Source organism: Antechinus flavipes, chromosome 2, assembly GCF_016432865.1.
Source record: "Antechinus flavipes isolate AdamAnt ecotype Samford, QLD, Australia chromosome 2, AdamAnt_v2, whole genome shotgun sequence".
Classification (NCBI taxonomy): domain Eukaryota; kingdom Metazoa; phylum Chordata; class Mammalia; order Dasyuromorphia; family Dasyuridae; genus Antechinus; species Antechinus flavipes.
In genome coordinates, this window is record NC_067399.1 from 252,940,896 (window position 1) to 252,968,296 (window position 27,401).

General features: G+C 36.6%; 1 long non-coding RNA gene across 1 annotated transcript; it reads left to right on the plus strand.

Annotated features, from left to right (window-relative positions):
- Positions 1–1,336: 1,336 nt before the first annotated feature.
- Positions 1,337–23,936, plus strand: LOC127552469 (uncharacterized). The gene is made up of 3 exons (XR_007951400.1): positions 1,337–1,502; positions 3,564–3,683; positions 23,648–23,936. It is a non-coding gene; the product is annotated as an uncharacterized LOC127552469 (long non-coding RNA).
- The last annotated feature ends 3,465 nt before the right edge of the window (positions 23,937–27,401 follow it).

Here is a 27,401-nt window from a genome sequence, read left to right on the forward strand (position 1 = left end):
GAGGGATTGGAGGGAGGGAGGGGAAAAGTTGAAACAGAAGTTTTTGCGAAGGTCAATGTTGAAAAATTACACATGCATTTGTTTTGTATATAAAAATCTATAAAACACAATAATGTAGCTCAAAAGAAAGATTGACAGAGTTAAGAAAAAAATAGGAACCATGTTATATAAATGAAGTGCGAGGAAGAATAGACACAGAGGCATTAGAGAGGGACAGAGGGCTTGGAGTTCTGAAAACCTACTCACATCAGGAATGGGTTCAGTAGGCAACACTACATGTATACTACTAAGAGTATAGTACCCTCCAAAATCTATTAAGAAATAAGGGGGAAGGAATGGACAGATGGGGAAGCAAAGAGTGAGGAAAGAAGACAAGATGGGAATTGTTGCGTGGGAGGAAGTTAAGTAAAAGCAAGGTAAGTTATGGAGCAGAATTTGAGCAAAGAATTAGCAGGGGTAGGAAAGACGTGTGTGTGTGTAAGTTTGCACACATCTTTGTACATATGTATATATAAATGTATTTTTTAACTGTAGCTTGCTTGGGGATGGGGGAGGATGAAAAGAAAAAAAAAAGAATACAGTAAATAAGGTGCACAGCAGAGAACCAAAAACAATTTACAAGGAAGGAAAGAAAACATGGATGTTCCAGGTTGTTGTGAAGATTAAGTGAGATAATATTTGTAAAACATGTTGCAATCCTATATGTACTCTATAAATGCCAGTTGTTATGAACTATTATCATTAATTCAGTAAATGCCAGCAAACACCACAGCCTTTCTAAATGCTCCCCACAGCTTCTAGGACCTCTCCACCCTGAAATGATTTTGTACTGATTTTGTGTATATATGCTTATATATTCACACGCTGTTTTCTTGGGTATAATGTAAACTCCTTAAAGTAAGGAATTGTTTTATTTTTGTCTTTGTATTCTTAGTGGCTAGCACAGTGCTAGCAAATAGCATGCCTTTAATTGATGTTCACTTATTGAATGATGAAGGAAGCCCAGGTCCAGCACTGTCTGATTTCTATAGCAGAGAAAGAATGCTCATTTGCCGAGGTCCCCACTTTATTTTAGTCTTGTGTCAGGCCTTCTTGGAACTTTCCACAAGTTTACTTGAACAATTTTGCTAATACTTGTTCATATTATTAACACACATTGATTATAAGGGATTGTTTGGGATTTTGCTTAGATTGCTGCCAAAACTGAATTTCTCCCATGATGATGCTGTGTTGGAAATGGGGGGATGAGACAGAGAAAAGTGACATCCTAGTTCACTGGAAGGCAGCTCTATCTCCCAACAAATGCTGTCTCTGTTCTATACAGGGAACACTACTGAAGGGTTGGATAAACCACCTTATACACATACCATCAGTCTTCTATGTTGACAGCAGCTGTGTATCAGGGGAACTCATGAAATGGGCAGTGCAGTGGATACAGCACTGGACTTGGAGCAAGGAAGATGTGAGTTCAAATCCAGCCTTGCTAGCTGTGGGATTTTTGGGTGAGTCATCTAATCCCTGTTTACCTCAGAGGGGATATTATAAAAGGGATAATAATAGCATATACCTTGCTTTACATTAGGCAAGTGGGTGACATTTGGGAAAATATGGGTGAGTATAGGAACTATTGGTCCAATGATAACCCAGGTATTTTTTTGCCTGAGAAACAAACTCAGATATATGTATTATAAAAAGTATACAAATAAACATTTACTAATAAAAAATCATAAAGAAATCTATTTTAAAACAATTCTTTGGTATATGTACACATAGCTAAAACATATACACACATATATATAATTTATAATTTTACCATTTATTAAAGACAAAATCAAATTTGCACATTAATGAGATTGATATACTTTTTAAATTTTTTATGTAAAGAACTAAAACTTGGTGGAATATTTGGCACTCTTTACTGTTGCCAAATTTTTTGTGACCCCCACATTCAATTTATAACAAACCATCTGGGGTGATGACCTGCAATTCAAGAAGCTTTCATTTAGTAGACAGTAGGGAGCCACTGAGGGAATGTGACAAAGAAAGACCAATTTGTATATCAGGAAGATTAGTCTGGTAGATTATAAAGGTAGATTGGAATAGGACAAGATTGGAGGTTAACATATTAATATTAATATATCCTCCTTCCTGTAAAATGAGGTTAGTAATATCATCTACCTCACAGTATTGGTTTGAGGATTAAATGGCATCATGCATGTAAAGCACTCTGTAAAACTTAAGGAACTATGTAAATTATCATTATTATTATTGTTGTTATTATTATTATTATTCCATGGTGAGAGGAGGGATTTTGGAAATTCTTTATTAGATAGTAAGTTCTGTGATGGCAGGGATTATGTCTCACTTAAACTTCATATTTTCCATGATAGAACTCTGCCCAGAGTAGGCTCTTAATAAATGTTTTGTTTGAATTTGTTGTTGAATTAAGCATTGTCAGTGGTAAATATACAAAATATATCTTTCATATATGGATACTTAAATTTGACTAATTTTGTATTTCTTGAAACCTCTCTGCTCATAAAGTATTTCATGGCTTTGTACCAAGTATAGTGATCACAGGAGAACCTGTTGCTAGGGAGGAAAATAATGCAGAGGATAGAATAAAAACTGAACATTGTTTAGGGCTAAATTGGGGGATACCTTGTCCTATTAGCTCTTTTCAGGAGAGGTAGGCAGAAGTAGACATTCCATTTTGAGAGCTGATATTTTTGGGGATTCTTTCTTAACTTTCTTAACTCTGGGTTCTTGTCTGGAAAGTGGAATCTCTTGGAAAATTACATTTGTGGAATGTTCAGATTGGAAGGATCCTGAATGGGATTCCTAAATTTCTGTTGAAAAGTCATAAAGAAGAAAAGGGACTCATTTAAGAGGGTACAGCCAATGTCAAAATTTGAACTCAAGATTAGATCTCTTAATTGCTAATCCTGGGTTATTTCTCTATACCCTGCTACTTTTGCCCCTAATCATAGAGTTATAGTTCATGGTAGTGTTGGGAATACAAAATGAAAAGTAAAGAGTTATATGACATATAGTGAATGCATTTATGATCATGAGATTATGGGATTTCAAATTGTAATGAATTTTAGGAATAATCTACTGAAGGACTTCTTTATTTGGGATCCATAAACTTTTAAAAAATGTTGATAATTGTAATATAATTGGATTCTTTTGTAATCCTCTGATCTTTTAAGAAAGCATTTAAAAATGTGATCTGAAAAGAGGTCCATGTAATTTTTTTAAAAAGTTGAAAATCCTTGATCTTGAGTATTCTCCTTTTTTTCTAGGAGGGAGTTGATGGAAGGAGTTATGGAAGGCCTGTATAATGTCACAAAATAGTAGGTAGTAGAACCAGGATTTCAACTCTAGCTCTATGACTACAAATCTAGTCCTTTCCTCCTATGACATGGCATTAGTTTTTCAGGTATCAAATTTTTGTCAAGTGGATGAAATATTCTCCAAGTATTCTATCCTCCTTACTCCATACCAGCGATTGGTCCCAGGCTTATTAGAGGCTGAATCATGGAACCTTTCCTTCTCTGCAGCGGCAGGAAGCCCCTGAGACGGCTGCTTGGGTTTATGATGTGTGAGTGCTTTCTGCTGAGGTCCTGTAATCCTCCTCCACCTTCAGTGAGTCACCTATCTCCTCTGGCCCCTAATGGGAGGTAAGTGGTATGCTCAGATAAGATGCTATCCCAGTGTTATAGGAGTGACGGATACCCCTCAGGGTCGAGGCAAATGGTCCTTATCTCCTCATAATTCTGTTCTTTATCCATGTTGGTGGCCTAGAAAGCCCAGACAGTGTCATCCAACCGAGGCCCTTCCGTTCATTGGGCGCCAAGGCCAGGTTTTTTCAGTACCAATCAGTAGATTAAAATAGATAAAGAGATGATAGATAGAGGGACGGATGGATAGACAGATGGATGATAGCTAGCTAGATAAAGAACACAAGGGTTTTCCTGGGGTATGTTTACACAGAGAGTATGTGTCAAAAGGGGCAACTGTGCCATAATGCACAGAGGGCTGGGCCTGGACTCAAAAGCACTCATCTTCCTGAGTGTGAGCTCTGAGATCCTGGGCTGGTCACTTAATCCTGTTTGCCTCAGGTTCCTCATCTGTAAAATAAGGTGGAGAAGGAAATGGCAAACCACTAAAATATCTTTGCCAAGAAAACCTTAGATGGCGTCATGAAAAGTGATGAAGATTGAACAGTGATAAAATGTAGTAAAGGCAGGACTTGAACCCATGTCGTCTTGATGTCAAAGGTAGTAATTTACCCATCCTCCATATTTCCTATTATCAGCATCACTGACATCCTTCCATTCTTTAAAATGTAGCATCTTCCTCATATTCTATTATTGTGTCTCAATTGTGGAAAACTGCCCACCAATCACTCCCTCCCCATCTCTCTTGTTCATTTCACTTTTATTCTGAACTTAACAAATATTAAACAAAACAAACTTTTCCTTATACACTTTATAATAGGAGAGGATTGTACATGAAACTGTGATTTGCCATTATATGGAACTTGCTATTCTTTTAAAGTGTAATAAATTCAACATGTAACTTAAAGATTCCCTGCTTTAGTCTGTAATTACTTCTGGCCTCCCTTTTTTCTGTTGTCTTTTTATTAGGAGGGGGATCCTTTATTTAGCCCCATTTCCATTCCCATTTTCCCCCATACTCAAATTGAGATGGAAAAAACCTCTTGTAACATATACACATGATGAAGCAAAACATTGGATATATTCAAAAACATGTCTCATACTGCATCTTGAGTCCATGACTTAGTAATGGTTTTGATGAGTCAAAAGGTATGCACCGTTTATTGAATTTGGGAACATAGTCCTAAATTTCCTTCCAGAAAAACTGGAACAATTTACAGCTGTACTAGGAGTGCATTAATATGCCTATTTTCTTACAATCCTTCCAACAATTGTCATTTTCTCTTTTTGTTCCTTTGTCTAAATGTGATCCTCTTTCTGGCGATAGAGGGCTAGGAAGAGAGCAGATCTAAAAATGCTGACTTAAAAATACATTAATTTTCTCAGAACTGCTGGAGACAATGAGTAACTTCTTTTAGAAGCCTTTTCTATTTCACCATCTGACTGGATTTGTTCAGAGCATGAGCTCTTCTGGTATTGGAGACTAAGAGAAGAAGTGGATGAAATAATTTAGATGTGACACAGGCAGGATTTCCAAACCCATCAGAATGTTTACCTCCTTCCCTGGCTCTACCTTAGAGTAATAGAGTTAATAGGATGCTAAAATGAACCATTAGAGACCACCTAATCCAAGTCCTTTATTTTACAGTTGGGCAAGCTGTCAAGTAGAGGAAAAGTGTTTTGTCCTGGGCCACACAACTAGCAAGGGTCCAGTGCTCTTTGTATAAAATATTATACTACCTCCCAAGGGAACAAATAAAGTCTGGCAAGCTGGAAAGTCAGCGAAACAAAAACAAAAAACCAAAACTTATTTCTATTTAACTTATTTATTTATTATTTAACTTATTTCTATAGGGTAAAGATAGTATGATGGATAGAAAACCACACTCTGAGTCAGGAAAATCTAAACTCAATATCTGTGTTTGACATAGAGTGTCTAAGTGACAGTGGGTAAACCACTTAACCTGAGACAGCAAGCTGACCCTGTGGATAGAATGTTGAGTCTGGAGTCAGGAAAATCTGAATTCAATCCAGCCTCCAACACTTACTAGTTGTGTGAACATTGGCAAGTCAGTCAACTGCTGCCTACCTCAGTTTCCCCATATGTAAACTGGGGATAATAATAGCATCTATTTCCCAGAGTTTTTGAGAAGATCAGAAGTAATAATTGTAAAGTACAAGGCACTATATAAATATTTATTTCCTCTCCAATCCCTTTCATTTAACTTCTCAGTGGCTCCAGGCAGCTCTTAGGTTTTTAAGATCATAAGTTTCAAAGCAGTTGCCCATATGCACTGGAAGGAATTTTCTCCACGAATTCTGCACCACAATGAAATTTCAGGTTTGGACAGAAGAAAAACCTGGGAGAATCTGTGTGGGACAAGCTTAGGATCTGTTCTTGTCTTCCTATTTCTCTTTCACCTTGAGTCAATACTTCAATTTATGGAGAAGGTAAAGAATCACTACACTTCTCCCAGTGGTTTGACTTGGTTTGGAACCCTACATAGCTTCATTCATTTGTTAGGGTTTCATCAGTAGAGCCCCTAGAAAGGCCAGTTCTTATCTGTAGTTGAAGTCCCCTGTGAATTTCCTTATTGGTGTAGGATAAGGCCTGGCTCCTCTCCATATCATTGTTCATCTCTGCACTAATGGGTAAGGGTATTAAATAGGGACAATTTTACTAGCAGTCCTGAAATGACTGATTCCTTAGGGTTTAAGTGTCAATAAATAGTTTTAGGTGATGGAGAACGAGAGGCAGATCTTTGGACTATCTGGGAATTCTGGAACAAAAACCCATTGGTGAGGTTCACATGTTCTGCAGATTTCTGCAGATTGGGGGATGGATAGGGTGATTAAAAAAAAGACCAGAGAGGTTCATAAAAGATCCCACTTAAAGACATGCTTCTGAATTCAAGAATTGACAGTTTGAAAAGCACATGTAATGGTGAAGGTTGTATCTGGCAATGGAAACTCAAGACAAAGGCACTGGAACTTTGGAAAGAGCATTGGGTTTGGAGGTAGACTTGGAATTCAATCGCTGCTCTGTTCCTTATTATTCTGACTATGGGCAAATCATTTACCCTTATAGTTCCTCATCTATAAACGGAGGGGATTGGATAATCTGATTTCTAAGACCCCTATCAGCTCTGTCTTTCCAAAATACACTTATGGAGGTTTTTTGTTTGTTTGTTTTAATCTAAAACAGGGAATTTCAAATGCACAACTGGGAAAAAGGAAGGACACACACACACACACACACACACACACACACACACACAAGCTTCAGAAGAGAGCAATTGTCTCTGAACATTTGGCAGGGGCCACAGCTAGCCATGTTGACTTTCTCCTTTGCTACCTTTCCCTTACTTAACCTTATATATTTGGGCCAGGAATGAGCCAGTCTATTGAGGCAACTCCAAATCCTCTAAAAACAATCTTAATCCTTTGTTTGAGGCTGGGAAACATTCTCTCCAGCATTGATTTTTCTACTTTCTGCCCTTAAGCATTTCTGGATCTATCCATTGCAACTTTTCTATTAATTACCACCAATTGGACTGCTTTGGGTTTCCAAGCTAGATGGCTGGCAGGTCCTTTGTGTTTCTATAAGGAATGCAATGGAAAGAGATGAGGAATGGAATGGGAGATCAGAATATGAGCCTCAGAAGATAGAAAAGAGAGATAGAGAAAGTGAAAGGAAGAGAGATTTCTAGGGATCTTTGTTCCTTCTCTCTTCCTCTTCTTTTTCTTCCTCCTCCTTCTCCTGCTGCTCCTTCTTCTTTTTCCTCCTCCTCCTCCTTTTTCTTGTTCTCCTTCTCTTTCTCCTCCTCCTCCTCTTCCTCCTCTTTATTCTTCTTCTTGTTCTCCTTCTCCTCTTCCCTCTCCTCCTCCTCCTTCACCTCCTCTCCTTTGTCCTTCTTGTTCTTGTTCTTCTTTACTTAACAGTATTTTACTTTTCCCCCAATTACATATAAAGTTTCCAACATTCATTTTTGTAAGATTCTGAGTTCCAAATTTTTCTCCTCCCTCCTTTACCTCCCTTCTCCCCAAGACAGCAAGCAATCCAACATGTGTTATACATGTACAAACATTGAAAATATATTTCCATATTTGTCCTGTTGTGAAAGAAAAATTAGAATAAGAGGGAAATCCCACAAGAAAGAAAAAATGTGAAAATAGTATTCTTCAATTTACATTCAAACTCCTTTAGTTCTTTTTCAGGATGAAGACAGTATTTTTCATCCCAAGTCTATTGGAATTGTCTTAGATCAGCGTTTTGCTAAGAAGAGCTTAGTCTAGTTGAACATCACAATTTTGCTGTTACTATGTGCATTGTTCTTCTGTTTTTCCTCACTTCACTCAGTAACATTCCATGTAGGTCTTTCCAGACTTCTCTGAAATCAGTCGGCTCATCATTTCTTATAGAACAACAATATTCCATTATATAACATAATTTATTCAGATATTCCCCAACTAATGGACATGCACCCAATTTCCAATTCCTTGCCACTACAAAAAGAGCTGCTACAAACATTTTTACTCATGCAAAAGATCCTTCTTCCTTTTTAAAGATCTCTTTGGGATACAAACTTAATAGTGGTACTGCTGGATAAAGGGTATGCACAGTTTTATAACCATGATGTTCATTTAATATTACAGATATCTGACAAAAATATTTCTCTGCTCAAAATTTCTCCAATACCTCCTCCAATATCAGATATAGAATCCTCTGTGGGGTTCAAATCCCTTCAGAGCCCAGCCCCCTCCTACCTTGCCAAGTTCCTTACAGCTGAGTCCCCATCATGTACTCTCTGATTCAGTAACCTGGCCTTCTGATTGTTCCACAAACAGGACAATCCATCTTTGGTTCCTGACATTTTCTCTGGTTATGTCTGAAACACTCTCCTTTCTCACCTCTGCCTCCTGACTTTCCTGGCTTCCTTTAAGCACCAATCAAAATCTCATTTTCTACAGGGAGCTTTCTCAACTCCTCTTAATTCTAGTGCTTTCTTTCTGTTAAGTATTTCTATTTATCCTATGTATTTCTCATTAGTACATATTTGTTTGTTTGTTGTATTCTCCTTTAGACTGTGAGCTCCTTGAGGACAGGGACTTTTGCCTCTTTTTCTATTTCCAGAGCTCAGCACAATGGCTAGAACATAGTAGGCACTTAATAAATTTGTATTGACTTACAATTTACTATTGCCTATTGAAGTTGTTTTTTTGTGGGGGGGATGGGGTGGGTGGGTGGTGTTGTTATTTTGTGTGTTTGTGCTTGTATGATTTAACAACAGTTTTTTATCCTGGCATATGCTTTCATTTCTTGTCTGCAGCAGATTCTGCCCACCAGAGCCATTTCTAGGGAAGAGATAAAAATAAATTTAACTTAAAAAAATTTAAAAAATAAACCCAAACCCCAAAATTTTCATTTTGATTCTGATACATTTAATTCCCATACAGAGAACAGCAGCAATATAATGCATTTTTTAAAAAAAAAGTTCTTCACTGTGGCATTTGAGGCCCTTTAAAATCTGGGACCATTCAAGCTGTCTAGCATTTTTACTTTATACTCTTCTTTCCTTGGACATTATGGTCCAGACAAATTGGACAAGACATTGTTGCCCTGCCCCTGTGATTCTATGCTCAGTGTTGTCTGTGACTGGAATACCTTGTGTTTGGGCTAGGAGCTTAATGGAATAAAGAGGCTTTACTTAATGGCCACATTTCACCTCCACCTGGGAGCTGTTATGAGCTAGAAAGCATCTGGGTAGAGCTAGATCAGTTTGCTTCTGGGGGAATTGATCTGGGACTCAACTATGGATCTTTTGGAAAAGAAAGATGTTAAAAATCTTAAAATATTGAGCTCTTAACACCCCAGGACAGAATAATAATCAAGGATTGCATTTAAATACTGTGTATTTATAATACTATTATATTTTAATACTGTGTGCCAGGAACTGCACTACATTTTTTATAAGTATTATCTCATTTGATCCTTACAACAATGCAGTGAGGTGAGTGCTATTATTATCCCCATTTTACAATTGAGCAAACTGAGGAATAGATTAAAGTTCTTGCCCAGGGTTATTTAATTGCCTTGATTATTCTTTGAATCTCCTTTTACAGGATTGCTTTTTTATTTTTATTTTTTTAAAACTGTGTTGTAAATTGCTCTATAGTGGGGATTACTGGCTATGTTTAATAATAATAAAGGCTAGCATTTGTATAAATAACACTTCAAGGCTTGCAAAGTGCTTTACCTGGGGTTATTTCATTTGACCCTCACAATAATCCTCTGAGGTTGGTGCTATTATTGTGCTAATATCTATAGATGGGAAACTTCGACAAGAAAGAATTTAAGAAACTTGTCCAGTGTCATAGAACTAGTAAGTGTCTAAGGCAGGATTTGAATTCAGATCTTCTTTACTCTAAGCCTTTCTGCCTTAACTGTTGTTGTCTGCCTTTCATTCTGAAAATGGACCAATGACATCAGGAAGGTGTCGTCTTGACTTGCAAGTGCATTGGATTTAAGTGAGGCAGGACTGTGCGAACTCATCAGTCTCACTCTCTTTCAGTCACAGGAATCCAGCAGCAAGACTTGTCTGCCTAGGTTTTTACTAAAGGAATTCATCTGACTCCCTAGATTTTGAGTCCTCCATTATACCAGATATGGAGCCATGACTGGGTGCCCTCCCTGACTCTTTACTACCTCATTTTCTGATTGTTGAAATCTTTCCCATCACTTAAAACTAAACTAAATGTAGTTTCCTTCCTGAACTCTTTCTCATTTTCTAAATTCATAAGGATCCTTCCCTTCCAACCTTACAGGATATTTTGGAAGCACCTCTCTTAAAAATTTATCATATAGTATATTGTATTATTGAATTTTGACAAGCATGTATTAAGTAATTATGTGCAAGGTACTGTTCATACTATTACTATTATCATTACAGATGTTTCTGCTCAAGTCTCAGTAATAAGAGCCCAGAATATACAGATGAAGGTTAGAAATGTTTTTGTGTCTGGGACTGTAGGATATTGAATCTCTCTCTCTCTCTCTCTCTCTCTCTCTCTCTCTCTCTCTCTCTCTCTCTCTCTCTCTCTCTCCCTCCTTCCTACATTTCTCCCTTTCTCTTTCTTTCTCACTTTTTCCTTTCCTTTCTCCCTCCCTTCTTCCTTTCTCTCTTCCTTCCCTTCTTCCCTCTTTTCTTCCTTCTTTCCTTTCTTTTTTTTTCTTGTTGTTGTTGAGACAATTGGGGTTAAGTGACTTATCCAAGGTCATACAACCAGGAAATGTCAAGTGGCCAGATTTAAACTCAGGTCCTCCTGACTTCAGGACTGGTGCTCCATCCACTATACAAACTAGCTGCCCCTTTCCTTTCTTTTTTTAAAAGAAAGCACTTAGGAAGAACAAATTTAGCTGGATAATTCTCATTTTTTGAAGCCAAACTAAATTTATTCAGAATCATTGAACATAATCGTCAATTTTGTTTTCATATAAAATTAAGAATAGAAAATATTAATCCAGGCACCAGGATAGGATGCACAGGGAGAGGGGAAACATAGATGAGGGTCTGATTACTGAGGGCAAGGAGAATTGGGAGCTTATTCTCTGGCTACCACTTCTTAATTGAATTCTGAATGTCAGTAGCTTTGAGCCTTAGTGTGGAACATGAACTTGGAGCAAATCGAATATTTTTTTCTTTCTTTGCCCACTTCCTTTGGTCTAGATTCCATTGAAAACATGAAAGTCATAGTGTCCTCTAGCCACAACCTGAATACAAATAGCTCCTCAGTAGTCTTCACTTTGGGCTATATCTATGGTATTCTTCCTAACAAAAGGGGCTGCAGCAAAATGATAAAGCTGCAGAATCATAGAATTAACTAAAACATAGCTCACAGAGCTAGAGGGGAATTCAAAAAATTCTCTCATCTAGCTCCCTGACATTACACAAAATATTATACATATAATTCCTGTTCAATTTATCTCTATTCAAAACTTTCCTTGTGAGTCTAATTCAAACAACATTTTGTAGATTTTCAGAATTGGAAAGGATCTCAGAATCAATGAATGAAAGGAAAAAAAGACAAAATCAAAGAAAAAATTGTAAGTGATCATCTAGGTGTCTCACTGGATAGAGCACTGGACTTGTACTCAGGAAGATGAGTTCACATATGACCTCAGAATATGAGAGGAAAAGATAATGATGAATGTTGGAGTGGATGTGGGAAAACTGGGACACTGATACATTGTTGGTGGAGTTGTGAGCTGATTCAACCATTCTGGAGAGCGATTTGGAACTATGCTCAAAAAGTTATCAAACTGTGCATACCCTTTGATCTAGTAGTGTTTCTATTGGGCCTGTATCCCAAAGAGATCTTAGAGGAGGGAAAGGGACCCAAATGAAATGTTTGTGGCAGCCCTTTGTGTAGTGGTAAGAAACTGGAAGCTGAATGGATGCCCATCAGTTGGGGGATGGCTGAATAAGTTATGGTATGTGAATGTTATAGAATATTAATATTCTAGAAGAAAAGATCAGCAGGATGATTTCAGAGAGGCCTGGAGAGACTTATAGGAACTGATGCTAAGTGAAATGAGCAGAACCAGGGGATCATTATACATGGCAACAACAAGCTATATAATATGGGTCAATTTTTTTTTTGTTAAGTAAAGCTTTTTATTTACAAAACATATGCATGGGTAATTTTTCAACATTGACTCTTGCAAAACCTTCTGTTACAAATTTTCCCTTCCTTCCCCTAATCCCTCCCCTAGATGGCAGATGACATTCATTATATTAATTGACATTAATTTAACATTAAATGTGTTAAAATGTATGTTAACTCCAATGTATATATACATATTTAAACAATTATCTTGCTGCACAAGAAAAATCAAATCAAAAAGGAAGAAAAAAAACTGCAAAATAAAATAAAATGCAAGCAAACAGCAACAGAGAGAGTAAGAATTCTATGTTATGTTCACACTCTGTTCCTACAGTCCTCTTTCTGGGGAGAGCATGAAGCATGCTCTCTTCATCTCAGATGGTTCTCTTCATCACTGAGCAATTGGAGCTGGTTTGAATTATCTCATCGTTGAAGAGAGTTACATCCATCAGAATTGATTATCGTATAGTCTTCTTGTTGCCATGTATAATGATCTCCTGGTTCTGCTCATTTCACTCAGCATCAGTTCGTGTAATTCTCTCCAGGCCTTTCTGAAATCTTCCTGCTAGTCATTTCTTACAGAACAATAATATTCCATAACATCCACATACCACAGTTTATTCAGCCATTCTCCAATGGATGGGTATCCACCCAGTTTCCAGTTTCTGGCCACTACAAAAAGGGCTGCCATAAACATTTTTGCACATGTGGGTCCCTTTCCCTTCTTTAGGATCTCTTTGGGGTATAAGCCCAGTAGAAACACTGCTGGATTAAAGGGTATGCACAGTTTGGTAACTTTTTGAGCATAGTTCCAGATTGCTTTCCAGAATGGTTGGATCCATTCACAGTTCCACCAACAATGTATCAGTGTCCCAGTTTTCCCACATCCCTTCCAATATTTGTCATCTCTTTCTGTCATCTTAGCCAATCTGAAAGGTGTGTAGTGGTATCTCAGAGTTGTCTTAATTTGCATTTCTCTGATCAATAGTGATTTGGAGCATTTTTTCATATGACTAGAAATAGTTTCAATTTCTTCATCTGAAAATTGTTCATATATGATTATCAGTTCTTATGGACATGGTTCTTTTCAACAATGAGATGATTCATACCACTTCTAATGATCTTGTGAGGAAGAGAGCCATATTTACCCAGAGAAAGCACTGTGGGAATTGAGTATGGTTCACAACATAGCATTTTCACTCTTTTTGTTGTTTGCTTCCATTTTATTTTCTTATTTTTTTCCTGTTTGATTTGATTTTTTGGTTCAGCAAGATAATTGTATAAATATGTATTCATATCTTGGATCTAACATATATTTCTAGCATGTTTAACATAAAAAAAATATGACCTCAGACACTAGCTGTGTGATCCTTGACAAGTTCACTTAACCTCAATTGCCTCATAAACAATAAAGAAAAGAAAAAACCCAATAGTTTATTTTTTAAAGCCAAGCATGATTCTAAGCATTACTGATACAAACAGAAAAATCAGACCATCTCTGATCTTAGGTAGTTGTTTGTTCTTTGTTCTTGAAGAGTACCATGACATCAGGGAGGTGATACCATGATATGCAAGTGAACTGGTTTGAAATGAGGGAAGGCTGGGCAAGGTCCCCTGTCTTACTTTGCCCTCCAGAACCATCTGAGTCCAGTGGCCAGATCTAGATCAGGACAACTGGAGATTTTAGGGGAAGATAGCACATACATAAGAATTCAGATGTCTAGTGGATGGCAAGGCCCAGGGGTCCTAAGCAATGGAAGGTCAGATAACAATGTAAGGGGTCTAAAGACCTGGAAAGGGAGGTAAAATGGGATAAATTACATCTCATGAAGAAGCACAAAAGACCTATTACAATTGAAGGAAAGAAGGGAGGAGGATGAGTATTGTGTGAATCTTATTCTCATAAAATTTGGCTCAAAGAGAGAATATCAGACATTTTTAGCTGACAGAGAAACTTGTTTCACTCTATAGAGAAGTAGAAGGGGAAAGGAGAAAAGAAAAGGGGAGGCTAATAGAAAGGAGAACAGAAGTAGATGGGGAAAGCAAGAAGAAAGGGAGAGAGGCTGTGAAAGGAGAAGGCTCTGTGAGGGATGTGGTGGCCAGCAAAACATTGGGGAGGAGGGAAAAAGGGAAAGGAAAGAGAAAACTATAGCTTGGGAAAATAAGATGGCAGAAATACAGAGTTAGTAATTTTAACTGTGAATGTGATAGGATGAATTCTCCCATAAAATGGAATTGTATAGCAGACTGGATTAAAAGCCAGAATTCTATGTTTACATAGAATGTTGTTTAGAAGAAACACATCTAAAGCAGAGTATCCTGCTGGCCATTTCTTACAGAATTATAATATTCCATAACATTCATACACCACACACACACACACACACACACACACACACACACACATATATATATATGCATAGTGTTTATATATGTGTGTTTAAAATGAAGAAAAAATACTCCTCTTTTTTTAACAAAGAGAACTAGACGAGAGTTAAGAAGATATAAATTCAAGTCTTAACTACCTCTTAGAAGCAATACAATCTGGTCAAGTAATTTTCCTCTTGGAATCTCATTTCCGTATTCAAATCAAATCAGTGAGTATATATAAAGTATATTGTGTATTGTGTAAAGTATATTGGCTTATTGTGTGCCAAGCACAGTAAAATGAGAATATTTTTAGAAAAAGAAATTTGAACAAGCTATTAATCAGCTCTCTAAGAAAAATCTCCAAGGCTAGATGGATTTACATGTGAATTTTACCAACTATTTAAACAACAATCAATTCCAATATTATGCAAATTATTTGAAAAAATAGGGAAAGAAGGAGTCCTACCAAATTCTTTTTGTGACACAAATATGGTGCTGATATCTAAACCAGATTGGGTCAAAACAGAGAAAGAAAATTGTAGACCAATTTCCCTAACAAATACTGATGCAATAATCTTAAATAAAATATTAGCAAAGAAATTACAACAAGTTATCCCCAAGATAATATACCATGATCAAGTAGGATTTATATTAGGAATGCAGGACTGGTTCAATATTAGGAAAACCATTAGCATAATTGACTATATCAATAAACAAATAAAAATTATATGATCATCTTAATAGATTCAGAAAAAAAAAATTGACAAAATCCAATATCAACTCCTATTAAAAACACTAGAGAGTATAGTAATAAATGGAGTTTTCCTTAAAATGATCAGTAACATCTATTTAAAACCATCAGCAAGCATCATATATATGGAGATAAACTATAACCATTCCCAATAAAATCAGGAGTGAAACAAGGTTGCCCACTATCACCATTACTATTCAATATTGTATTAGAAATAGTAGCTTTAGTAATAAGAGAAGAAAAAGAAATTAAAGGAATTAGAGTAGGTAATGAGGAAACCAAATTATCACTCTTTGCATATGATTTGATGGTATATTTAGAGACTCCTAAAGAATCAACTAAAAAACTACTAGAAATAATTCACAACTTTGGCAAAGTTGCAGGATACAAAATAAATCATCAGTATTTTTATATGTTACCAACAAAGTCTAGCAGCAAGAGATACAAATAGAAATTCCATTTAAAATAACTGTTGATAATATAAAATATTTGGGAGTCTACTTGCCAATGCAAGATCAAGAAGTATATGAACACAATTACAAAATACTTTCCACACAAATAACATCAGATCTAATCAATTAGAAAATCAAATGCTCATGAATAGGCCAAACCAATGTAATAAAAAACAACTTTGCTTAAATTAATCTACTTATTCAGTGCCATACCAAACTCCTAATAAATTATTTTACAGATCTATAAAAAATAATAACAAAGTTCATCTGGAAGAACAAAAGATCAAAAATTTCAAGATAATTAATAAAAATACAAATGAAGGTGATTTAGCTATAACAGATTATATTATTATATTATGAAAACTACATTATAGGACTGGCTAAGAAATAGAATAGTTGGTCAGTGGAATAGGTTAGGTTCACAAGATACACTAGTTAATGAGGATAGTAAAATAATATGTAATAAACCCAAAGATCCTAGCTTCTAGGATAAGAACTCACTATTTGACAAAAAATTGCTGGGAAAATTGGGAATTAGTATAGCAGAAACTAGGCATTTATCCACACCTAATACCCTATACCAAGATCAGATCTAAATGGGATCATGATTTAGATATAAAGAATGATACTATAAGCAAATTAGAAGAACAAAGGACAATCTCCCTCTCATATTTGTGAAGAAGGAAGGAATTTGTGGCCAAATAAAACGTAGAGTATATTATGAAATGCAAAATAGATAATTTTGATTATATTAAGTTAAAAAGTTTTTGTACAAACAAAACCAATACAGACAAGATTAGAAGGAAAGCAATAAACTGGGATATAATTTTATATCTAAGGGTTCTGATAAAGGCCTCATTTCTAAAATATATAGAAAATTGACTTACATTTGTAAGAATTAAAGCCATTCTTCAATTAATAAATGGTCAAAGGATATAAACAGACAATTTTCAGATGAAGAAATTAAAATCATTTCTGCTCATATGAAAAAATGCTCTAAATCATTATTGATCAGAGAAATACAAATTAAGACTCTGAGGTACTACTACATACCTCTCAGATTGGCTAGGATGACAGGAAAAGATAATGATGAATGCTGGAGGTCATTTGGGAAAACTGGGCTACTAATACATTTTTTTAAAATAGCTTTTTATTTATAAATTATATACATGGGTAATTTTACAGCATTGACAATTGCCAAAGCAATTTTTCCCCTCCTTCCCCCCACTCCCTCCCCTGGATGGCAGGATAACCAATACATGTTAAATATATTAGAGTATAAATTAGATACAAAATAAATTAAATATAAAATACATGATCAAATCGTTATTTTGCTGTACAAAAAGAATCAGACTCCAAAATATTGTACAGTTAGCCTGTGAAGGAAATAAATAATGCAGGTGGACAAAAATATAGGGATTGGGAATTTGATGTTTTGGTTTTTAGTCATCTCCCAGAGTTCTTTCTCTGGGTGTAGCTGGTTCAGTTCATTACTGCTCCATTAGAACTGACTTGGTTCATCTTATTGCTGAAGATGGCCAGGTCCATCAGAATTGATCATGATATAGTATTGTTGTTGAAGTATATAATGATCTCCTGGTCCTGCTCATTTCACTCAGCATCAGTTCATGTAAATTTCTCCAGGCCTTTCTGAAATCATCCTGTTGGTGATTTCTTACCATATTATTCCATACCATAATATTCCATAATATTCATATACCACAATTTATTCAGCCATTCTCCATTTGATGGGCATCCACTTAATTTCCAGTTTCTGGACACTACAAAGAGAGCTGCCACAAACATCCATGCACATACAGGTCCCTTTCCCTTCTTTAAGATCTCTTTGGGATATAGATCACTGCTGGATCAAAGGGTATGTACAGTTTGATAGTTTCAAATTGCTCCCCAGAATGGTTGGATTTATTCACAATTCCACCAATAATATATCAGTGTCTCAGTTTTCCCACATCCCCTCCAACATTTTGCATTATTTTTCCCTGTCATTCTAGCCAGTCTGACAGGTGTGTAGTGGTATCTCAGAGTTGTCTTAATTTGAATTTCTCTGATTAATAACGACTTGGAGCATCTTTTCATATGGGTAGATATAGTTTCAATTTCTTTGTCTGAGAATTGTCTGTTCATATCCTTTGATCATTTATCAATTGGAGAATGGCTTGATTTTTTATAAATTAGAGTCAATTCTCTATATATTTTGGATACGAGGCCTTTATCAGAACCTTTGACTGCAAAAATGTTTTCCCAGTTTATATGCTTCCCTTCTAATCTTGTCTGCATTAGTTTTGTTTGTACAAAAACTTTTCAATTTGATATAATCAAAATTTTCTATTTTGTTCTAATACATTGTTGGTGGAGTTGTGAACTGATCCAACCATTCTGGAGATTACTTTGGAACCATGACCAAAAGGCTATCAATCTATGAATATCCTTTGATCCAGCAGTGTCCCTACTGGGCCTGTATCCCAAAGAGATCGTAAAGGAGGCACATGTGGAAAACTGTTTGTAGTAGTCCTTTATATAGTGGCAAGAAACCGGAAACTGACTGGATGCTCATCAGTTGAGGAATGGCTGAATAAGTTAGAGTACATGAATATAAAGGAATATTATTGTTCTATAAGAAATGATCAGAGAGGTCTGGAGAGACTTACATGAACTGATGCTAAGTGAAGTGAGTAGAACCAGGAGAATATTGTACACAGCAATAGCAAGATTATACAATGACCGATTCTGATGGACATGGATCTTTTCAATAGTGAGATTATTCAGGCCAGTCCAATGGTCTTGTGGTGAAGAAAGTCATTTGCATCTAGAGAGAGGAATGTGGGGGCTGAGTGTGGATCACAACATAGTATTTTCACTTTTTTATTGTTGTTTGCTTGTATTTTGTTTTCTTCCTCATTTTTTATTTGACTTTTCTTGTGCAGCATGATAATTGCAGAAATATGTATAGAAGAATCACACACGTTTAACATATATTGGATTACTTACTGGCTAGGGGAGGGGATGGGAGAAGGGAGGGAAAAATTTGGAATACAAAGTTTTGCAAGGGTGAATATTGAAAATTATCTATGCACATGTTTTGAAAACAAAAAGCTTTAATAAAATAGTTCACAAACCAGAAATTAATAATTAACAATATTTGTTTGCTTACCATCTCAGGGAGGGAGAAGGGGAAAAGAGAAGAAAGGGAGATATATTTTAGAGTTCAATTTTTTTAAAACAAATGCTAAAAAATTGTTTTAACTTGTATGGGGGGGGCAATGAGGTATACATATTTGAAAAAAACATTTTTTAAACTCAACAGTAAATAAATAACCAACCCCTGATTTAGAGGAATGGAACATTTGTCTCTGGGGAAGGACAAAACAGGGCTAAAAATAATCCCAGATGCCTCTTGGTATTTTCTTGTTAATGTGGCAAACCCAAAGAATTGGGTTAGAATGGGATAGATTATAAGGGATTGAATGGATTCTTAGACTCTTCCTCTTGGACAAAACTCAGACCAGGACTGAAGGATTTTGAGATCATGGGACAGAGACAGGAAGGGATCTTGGAGATCGCACAGAGTGTGTTGCCAAACCTTCAAGAGCTACATAAATGTTACCTGTAATCACAGAATCTGTTCAATGACAAACAATACTTGAACTAAAATTTTCACTTTGTAATGGGTTTCTGTGATTTTGTAGGAGTCTCTTTATATATGGAGTGTGAGCATTTGGCACCCAGTTCTCCTTTTGGGAACAACTGTAAACTCAAATAATTTAAATGAATTCTCTGGGTTAAATCAGGTCATCAGCCCTGCTTTTGTTTGAAGCATTCAGATAGTGGCTGTAGTAGTCAACTAGTTGAAGAAATTGGGACAGTGAAGTGAGGTTTTTTCCTCCCCAGTTATGTCTGATTCTTTGTGATCCCATTTGGGATTTTCTTGGCTGAGTCACTGGAGTGGTTTGTCATTTCGTTCTCCAGCTTGTTTTACAGATTGGGAAACTGAGGCAAATAGGGGTAAGTGACTTGCACAACTAATAAATGTCTGAGATTGGATCTGAACTCAGAAAGATGAATCTTCATTACTCCAGGTCCAGTACTCCATCCACCATACCATTTTGCCATCCCATAGTGAAAAACATAAACTGATTGAAATGAGTGAAGGTAGAGCTGTGCTTCCCCCCCCCCCCCGCCTCCAAACTTACCATTCTTGAGGTTCTGTATAGATGAGATAATTATGAGTCCCCAAATTTCATGGTAACTAGAGACATCCATCCAAAAAATGGTAGCTCATAGAGTATTATTTGTCTAAGCCCTCTGAATTCTGGTGAATGTTGGAGAGAGAGGGCTTCATTTGGTCACAATCATGGGGAGTGGGGCACACAATATAGAGAAGTAGAAGGACAAAAGCTACTGTCTGTTAGGTTAAAAAAAGACCCTAGCTTCTCTCTCAACTTAAGGCTGCAGAGAAAGGAAAAAATGTTTGGAAAGGAAAAAATACCAAAAAAAAAAAAAAAAAAAGCATTTTGGCCTTAAAGAATGGGGTGATTAACTGAGTTGCTTTTCTGAGTGTCTTGTGTGAGTGTTCACTACTGTTATGTTAATAAGCTACTTGAGGTCTTAGTAATGGTAGGAGACATTTAAGTGCTAATGACACTATGTCATAAGATGAGCAATAGATGGATTTACCTTCTGAACCTTTCCCAATTCTCTTTTAAATACTTTATTAAAGGTTGGAGGCTTTGACAATCTGACCCAGTTCTCTCCACTGTAATATGGTTTATACTTTTTGATTAACTCTCCCAAGCAATGTCAGCTTTGCTATTTAGATTTATGAATGAAATATATGCTGTTTCAACAACTACAAAGCTGATGGTGTTAGGATATGATCATAAACTGTCAACCTGTGTGTCTTTTAGTAATTAAGGGTTTTAAATTCTAATTGTATCTGGGTGATATGTATCATCTAGAGTTAATTTTATATTCTCTTATAAAAACTAGTGGCACGTGGGCTGAACAATATCCAATTAAGCAGTGGGACACCCCACAGAGATGGAATGTCACCTTTGCTTATTAACACCCATTTGATGAAGTTGTCTGAGAACTCTTCACAGTTACTGGGTGGTATGGGAAAGGGAAATCCCTTTTCCAAAAAGAAAATGATCTGCTGTCCTTGCAAGTCAGGCAGGAAACATAAAAAGACCTTTTGCAACAGATTAAACTGCAGATAACTAAACCCTTTTGATCTTAGTCCAGTTTGGAAAGATGGCTATTTTAAAAAATGATCAGAGTTCTCTTCTTTTATTAGAGAGGATAAAAAATGCCTGTATGGAGATATCTGGATGGATGAAATTACTTAAACCTTTTGCTGTTTTATAACTATCTAATAATAGTAGTTACAGAACTTCATCTTCTCAGCTAGTCTAAGAAATGTAGCCATCAAGATTCCAGAACTATTATGAAGAAGGGGCAGGGATTAGGGCTTTCTTAAAATGCTTTCTTGGACATGGACTGCTTGGAAACTATTTCTTCCTCCTGGTATTATAAAAAAATATAACTTCTTTCCCCTCCATGTCCCCTCCCAAAACCCCCACTGTGCAAGAGTCCAGAGTTTTCTTAGTGGAATAAATTGGATTTTCAAAGTTAATCTTTCAATTGATGTCTTTGCTTTTATAAATAACACAAAGGCACACTGAGGTTTCCCAAGAAAAGTTGTCTGTTGAGAATACCAGTAGCTGGGCTTGGATAGCTGTTGCTCTGTTCAGTTAATGCCCCAAATGTTGATGATTTACCATTTGCACTATTGGAGAGAGTATCTATATCTCTGAGGCCATTGATCAAAATTTTAAAAAAGCAAAGCGTTCCTAGTCATTAAACCAGATCCAAAGTGGAATGTCCAAACTTGTGCTCCCTCTCTCAAAAAATGATCAAGGGCAGGTTGGATGACCATTTGTTGGGATTTTGTAGAGGGGTTTCTGTGCACATATGAACTAGGACTAGATGACCTCCATGAGCCTTTCTGAAGCTGAGATGTTATGATTCTATGATAATGGATTATATTCCATGTAACCTGTTCAAAAATCTTTCCCCTCCTAGTTACTGGATAATAAAATATTATAACAAAATTTCACCCTTCTCATTCTTACTGGGATTGGCTTTTGAGTTTTGGGGGATTCTTAAATTTATCATATGTCATTTAATGTCTCAAAGACTCAAGACTAGAAAGAATTTCAAAGCCTATCTAGTTTAATTTAGATTCCCTTTACAGTGTAAATTATCTCCCTTGTGACTGAGAAGTAGCTTGCACATTTGCCTTGTCCCATAAACTGTTTCCACAGACACGGTCAGACATAGAAGACAGCAGAGTTATCCAATGCATCCTGGGCTATAGCCAGTCAACTTGACTGTTGTCTCATCACTGGGCTTTGATGACTCTGGAAGAGAGAACGAGATGACTTTGTGCAATTTTGCCTCACTTAAATCCACTTCATGCTTGAGACAAGACATCACCCCGCAACATCATTGGTCCCCTTTGAAAATGAAGGATGAACAATAATAAATATCATTTATCTTAAGCCTTAAGGTTTGGAAAGAACTTCACAAATCTTATTTCATTTCTCCTCATAATAACCTTGGGACTTAAGTACTATTTTGATCTGCATTTTAAAGATGGGGAAACTGAGGCAGAGTGGATTACCCAAGGTGATGCAGAGAATAGTGTCTTAGGGTGGATTTGAACTCAGGTCAGATCTGGAATTCTATCTACTGTGCCACCTGGCTGTCTCTGAAGGTCACAGATTTTCCTTCAAAACCTCTAGTGAAGAGGGACTTGGATGGGGCAGTATATAGAGCACTGGCCTTGGAGTCAAAAGTTCAAATCCAGCCTCAGACACCTAATACTAGCTGTATGATACTAGGCAACTCACTTAACCCCACAATTGCCTTGCAACCCCCCCAAAAAAAATTAAAAACAAAACAAAACAAAAAAAATCTCTCTACTGAAGGAGAACCCACTATCTTCTAAGGTCTATCCATTCACTTCCAAGTAAATCTCATTGTTAGGAATTTTCCCTCTATGCAATTTTCACCCTTAGGCATTAGTTTTCTGTCTCTCTTTGTCTCAATTCCTATTCTACCTGCCAGTCCTTCAAATATATGAACTCAGCTATCTTGTTAATAATAATAATAGCTAACATTTATATAGTACCTAAATATGTCCTTCTCTTTCGAAGAGGATCAAAATGACATCATTATGTTAGAATGGAATTATGGCATGTCTGACTGTGGCTGATCAGACTAGTACAAGCTTGGAAGGCTCTGCCACAGGTTGGACACAAACAGTCCTATGAACATTTGGGGTGGATTCCCTAATTTTGTACATTTTGTATTTCCTTGAGCTAATTCAATTCTACTTTGCTCATAGAGCACAGCACCTTCTCTGATGAGGGCACATCATGCTAAGTGGTCCTATGCCATGTCTCCCATATCATACAATCGATTCTAAAGTTCTTAAGGGATACCTTGAGAGTCTCCTTGTATTGATTTTTCTGACTGCCTTGAGAGCACTTGCCCTTTATGAGTTCTCCATAAGATAATTTTTCTTTTGGCAAAATTATTTGAATTATGGCAGCCCAAGAGAGTTTGCTCCCTGCAGTAGAGTTGGAATATTTAGCAATTTAGTTTGAGAAAGGACCTCAGTGTCTGGTATCTTACCCTGCCAGGTGATCTTCAGAATCTTGCTAAGAAAACACGGATCTTCCATCAGCCAGCCCACACCGTCCCCATGTGGAACCATCAGTTACAGCACATGGTGAAGTTTTGAAGGCGGTGAGTAAGTTCTCTTACCTCGGCAGGATGCTTTCCAGGGATGTCCACACTGATAATGAGATTGACAGAGCTAGCTCAGTGTTTGGGAAGCTCTGAAGGAAAATGTGGGAGAGGAAAAATATTTAACTACTGAACTGAAGATGTACAGAGCTGTTATACCTCATTGTTGCATGTCTGTGAAACCTGGACATTATACCACCTGCTATGTGCCAGATACTATAATAAATGTTGTATATTTTCATTTAATCCTCACAATAATCCAGAGAGATTGGTGCTAAAATTAACTCTGTTTTAAAGTTGAGGTAACTGAGGTAGAGAGAAGTTAAATGATTTGCTAAGGCCATGCAGCTAGTAAATGTTTGAGACTGAACTTAAACTTGAGGCTTTCTGATGCTAGGTCCAGGGCTGTATCCACTGTACCACCTGGCTGCTCTCCCCCCAAAAAATCTCTTCTCCAGCAATTAACCCTGTTTTCTGCAGCCAGTCTTTATATGACAGGCTCTCCCTTTGGTGCCATCTTGGGCATTGCCCCCTGTAAATCTTCCCTGAAATGTGATTCCTACAACTGAGAATAAGACTTAATATGATCTTACCAGGACAGAATGCAGTGGGACTTCTCTCTAGACTGGGATATTACGGCTCTGTGAATGCTGTCTGATATTATTTTAACTTCTTTGGCTGACTATCACACTGTGAATTCATATTGAGTTTGAGGTCCACTAAAATCCTTGGATCTTTTTCACACAAACTGCTGTCTAGCATTGCCCTCCCCTACTCTAATCTGTGGATAGAATGGACTTGGGGGGAGGTCAAGAAGAAGAGTGTAAATCCTGCTTTGGACATGTATTAGCTGATTAAGAGCAAGTCACTTTGCCAGTTTAGTTTCCACCGTTATAAAATAGAGATGATAATAATAGCACCCACCACAACCTTTCCCAGGGTAGTTATGAAGATAATATTTGCAAATTGCTCTGTTAAACTTGAAAGTATCATGTAAATATTGTTATTGTTATCTTGTATTTGAGAAGTTGATTTTTTTTGAGCCCAAATCTAAAATTTTATATTTATTTCAACTAAATCGAATTTTATTAGATTCATTCTAATTGTTCTAGCATCTCAGATTATTTTGAATACTGACTCTGTTATTGGTCATCTAGCATCCTAATTATTTCTTTTAGGTCATATCTTCTGAAAATTTGGTAAGGATGTCACTTATGTGTCTATCCATGGAAAAGATAAAATGTTGGCTGGTCCGAGATCAGGCACAAATCTTTGAGCTCTGTACTGTAGATCTCATTCTAAATGATCATCAAACCACTGGATGTCTACTATTTGGGTCTGGCCATTCAACCAATTTCAATTACACCCAATCATAGCCACCTGTATCTTACATTGCCATCTAGTCCAGAAAAGTAATATGAGAGATACTGTCAAATGCTTAGCTAAAACCAGGCAAACTCTAGCTATAGCATTGCTCTGATCTATCAGGTCAATAACCATGTACAAGGGGGAAATGGGGTCCAGGCCAATTGTGATTACTGCTTCCTTTTCTAGATGATTGCTGACTGTTCTGTTAATAATACCTCCTAGAATTTTGCCAAGAATTATAGTCAAATTTTCTGGCTTGTGGTTTGCAGACTCTATACTTTTTCCCTTTTTTTTTTTTTTTTGACAATAGGTACTTTTTGCCAATTCAATAGCATTTTTCCTATTCTCTTCAATCTTCCAAAAATTACAGACTTGGCTCAGTTATATTGAGATATATTGGTCAGTTTTTAACTACATCTTGGGGGCAACTGGGTGGTACAGTCGATAAAGTGCTGGGTCTGGAGTCAGGAAAACTTTTCTTCCTGTGTTCAAATCTGGCCTCAGATGCTTCCTAACTGTGTGACTCTGGGCAAGTCACTTAATCCTGTTTGCTTCAGTTTCCTCATCTGTAAAATGAGCTGAAAAAGGAAATGGCCAACCACTCCAGTATCTTTGCCAAGAAAACCCCAAATGGGATTACAAAGACTTTGATGTGACTGAAAAATGATTGAACAAGACCTAAGTCTTGGGATGTATTTAATCTAGTTCTGGTGGCTTGAACTCAAGAATGACCTCCAGGTACAATACAGGTCATATCAGGTAGCAATTTTTTAAAACCATTTTTTGTTTTGTCCTTTCCAATCCAAAAAGAAAACTTAAGCAAAATAATTGCTGAGCTTTCCTTTCTCTCCATCAGCTATTATGTTCACTCTATCCACCAAGAATAGCTGTTCTCTTGTTTCTTTGAACCTCCTCTTTTTGATTTTTAAAATCAGTTTAGCTACCTCTTTGCCCTTTGGTTATCCTTAACATCACTTGCCAGGATCATTTATAACATCACTTTCAGCCCCTTCTGAATTTGAGAGTTATTAACATCATTCTTATAAGAGACAGTATGCCTTAATGCATAGATTGTTGGATTCAAATCAGGATGGCCTGTGTGTTAATTCCACCTTTAAAACTCTCTACTTTTGTGACCATACATGAATTATTCAGCCTCTTTAAGAATGAGTTTCCTTATCTGTCAAGGGAGGACAATAATACTTGTGACATCTATTTCCTGGGGTTGTTGTGAAGGAAGTGAGGGGTAGGGAGGAGAAAAGAATATGAATTTATAAAGCACTTAAAGCCTAGTACATATACAAGGCACTGTGCTAAGTGCTTTACAAATATTGTGTCATTTAATGAGTGAGGTTCAAATGACATCACACAAAGTGTACTAAAAGTATTAGTGAAATTTAACGCTTTAGTAGTTCGTTGAAACTTTTAAAGCTTTAAACTGTTATTTTAGCCTATTAAACCTAAAACCATACTAAGACATTGGGACATATTGATATGGATAGTATTTTACAAATCTTAAAGTACTATTGTAAATGTAAGTTTTCTTGCTTGAGGTTGGGGTGGAGATGAGGATGAAATTGTCCCAATATTATGATTTCATCGATAAAGAGAATATCAGTGAGGAAATATCTTCTAACAATGCAAATTGCCAACCTAGAGCACTGAGAGATTAAGTGGTGTGACTGTAGTCATCCAGACAGAATATGTCACAGCTAAGGCTTGACCCAGGATCTTCCCAGCTCCAAAGCTGTGTTACTATCTATTGTACCACATTGCCTCCTGAATTTAGAATGAACTGAGACTGGAAAGTAATGGTAAGGTTAACAAAAGGATATTTCTACAGGACCATGTTGCGTTTTGTCTTCATGTTCTATCATCTATTCTTGCTTCTTGCCTTTGTAAAGTACCTTTTGGGAGGCAATTGGAGTTATATGACTCATTTCTATTATCTCAGGTCACATTTGAACTTAGATCCTTCTGATTCCAATGCCATTTTTCTATACACTGTGCCCAACTAGCTGTCCCCATAACGGATTTTTAAAAATAAAAGTTCATTAGTAAGTTCCATATGTATACATATCTATCTCTTTATGTAACTCCTTTTTTTCCCCCATTGGAAGTGTTTCTCATTTTGCCCTTTGATGCTAGCCATGTATTTGTGCACATCATTTTCCATCCCTGGAATAATTGTCTTTTATGTATCTGCTCGTTGAAATCTTTTCCTTACTTATGGTCACATTTGAAGTCCTACTTCTCCCATGAAGTCTTTACAATAGCTAT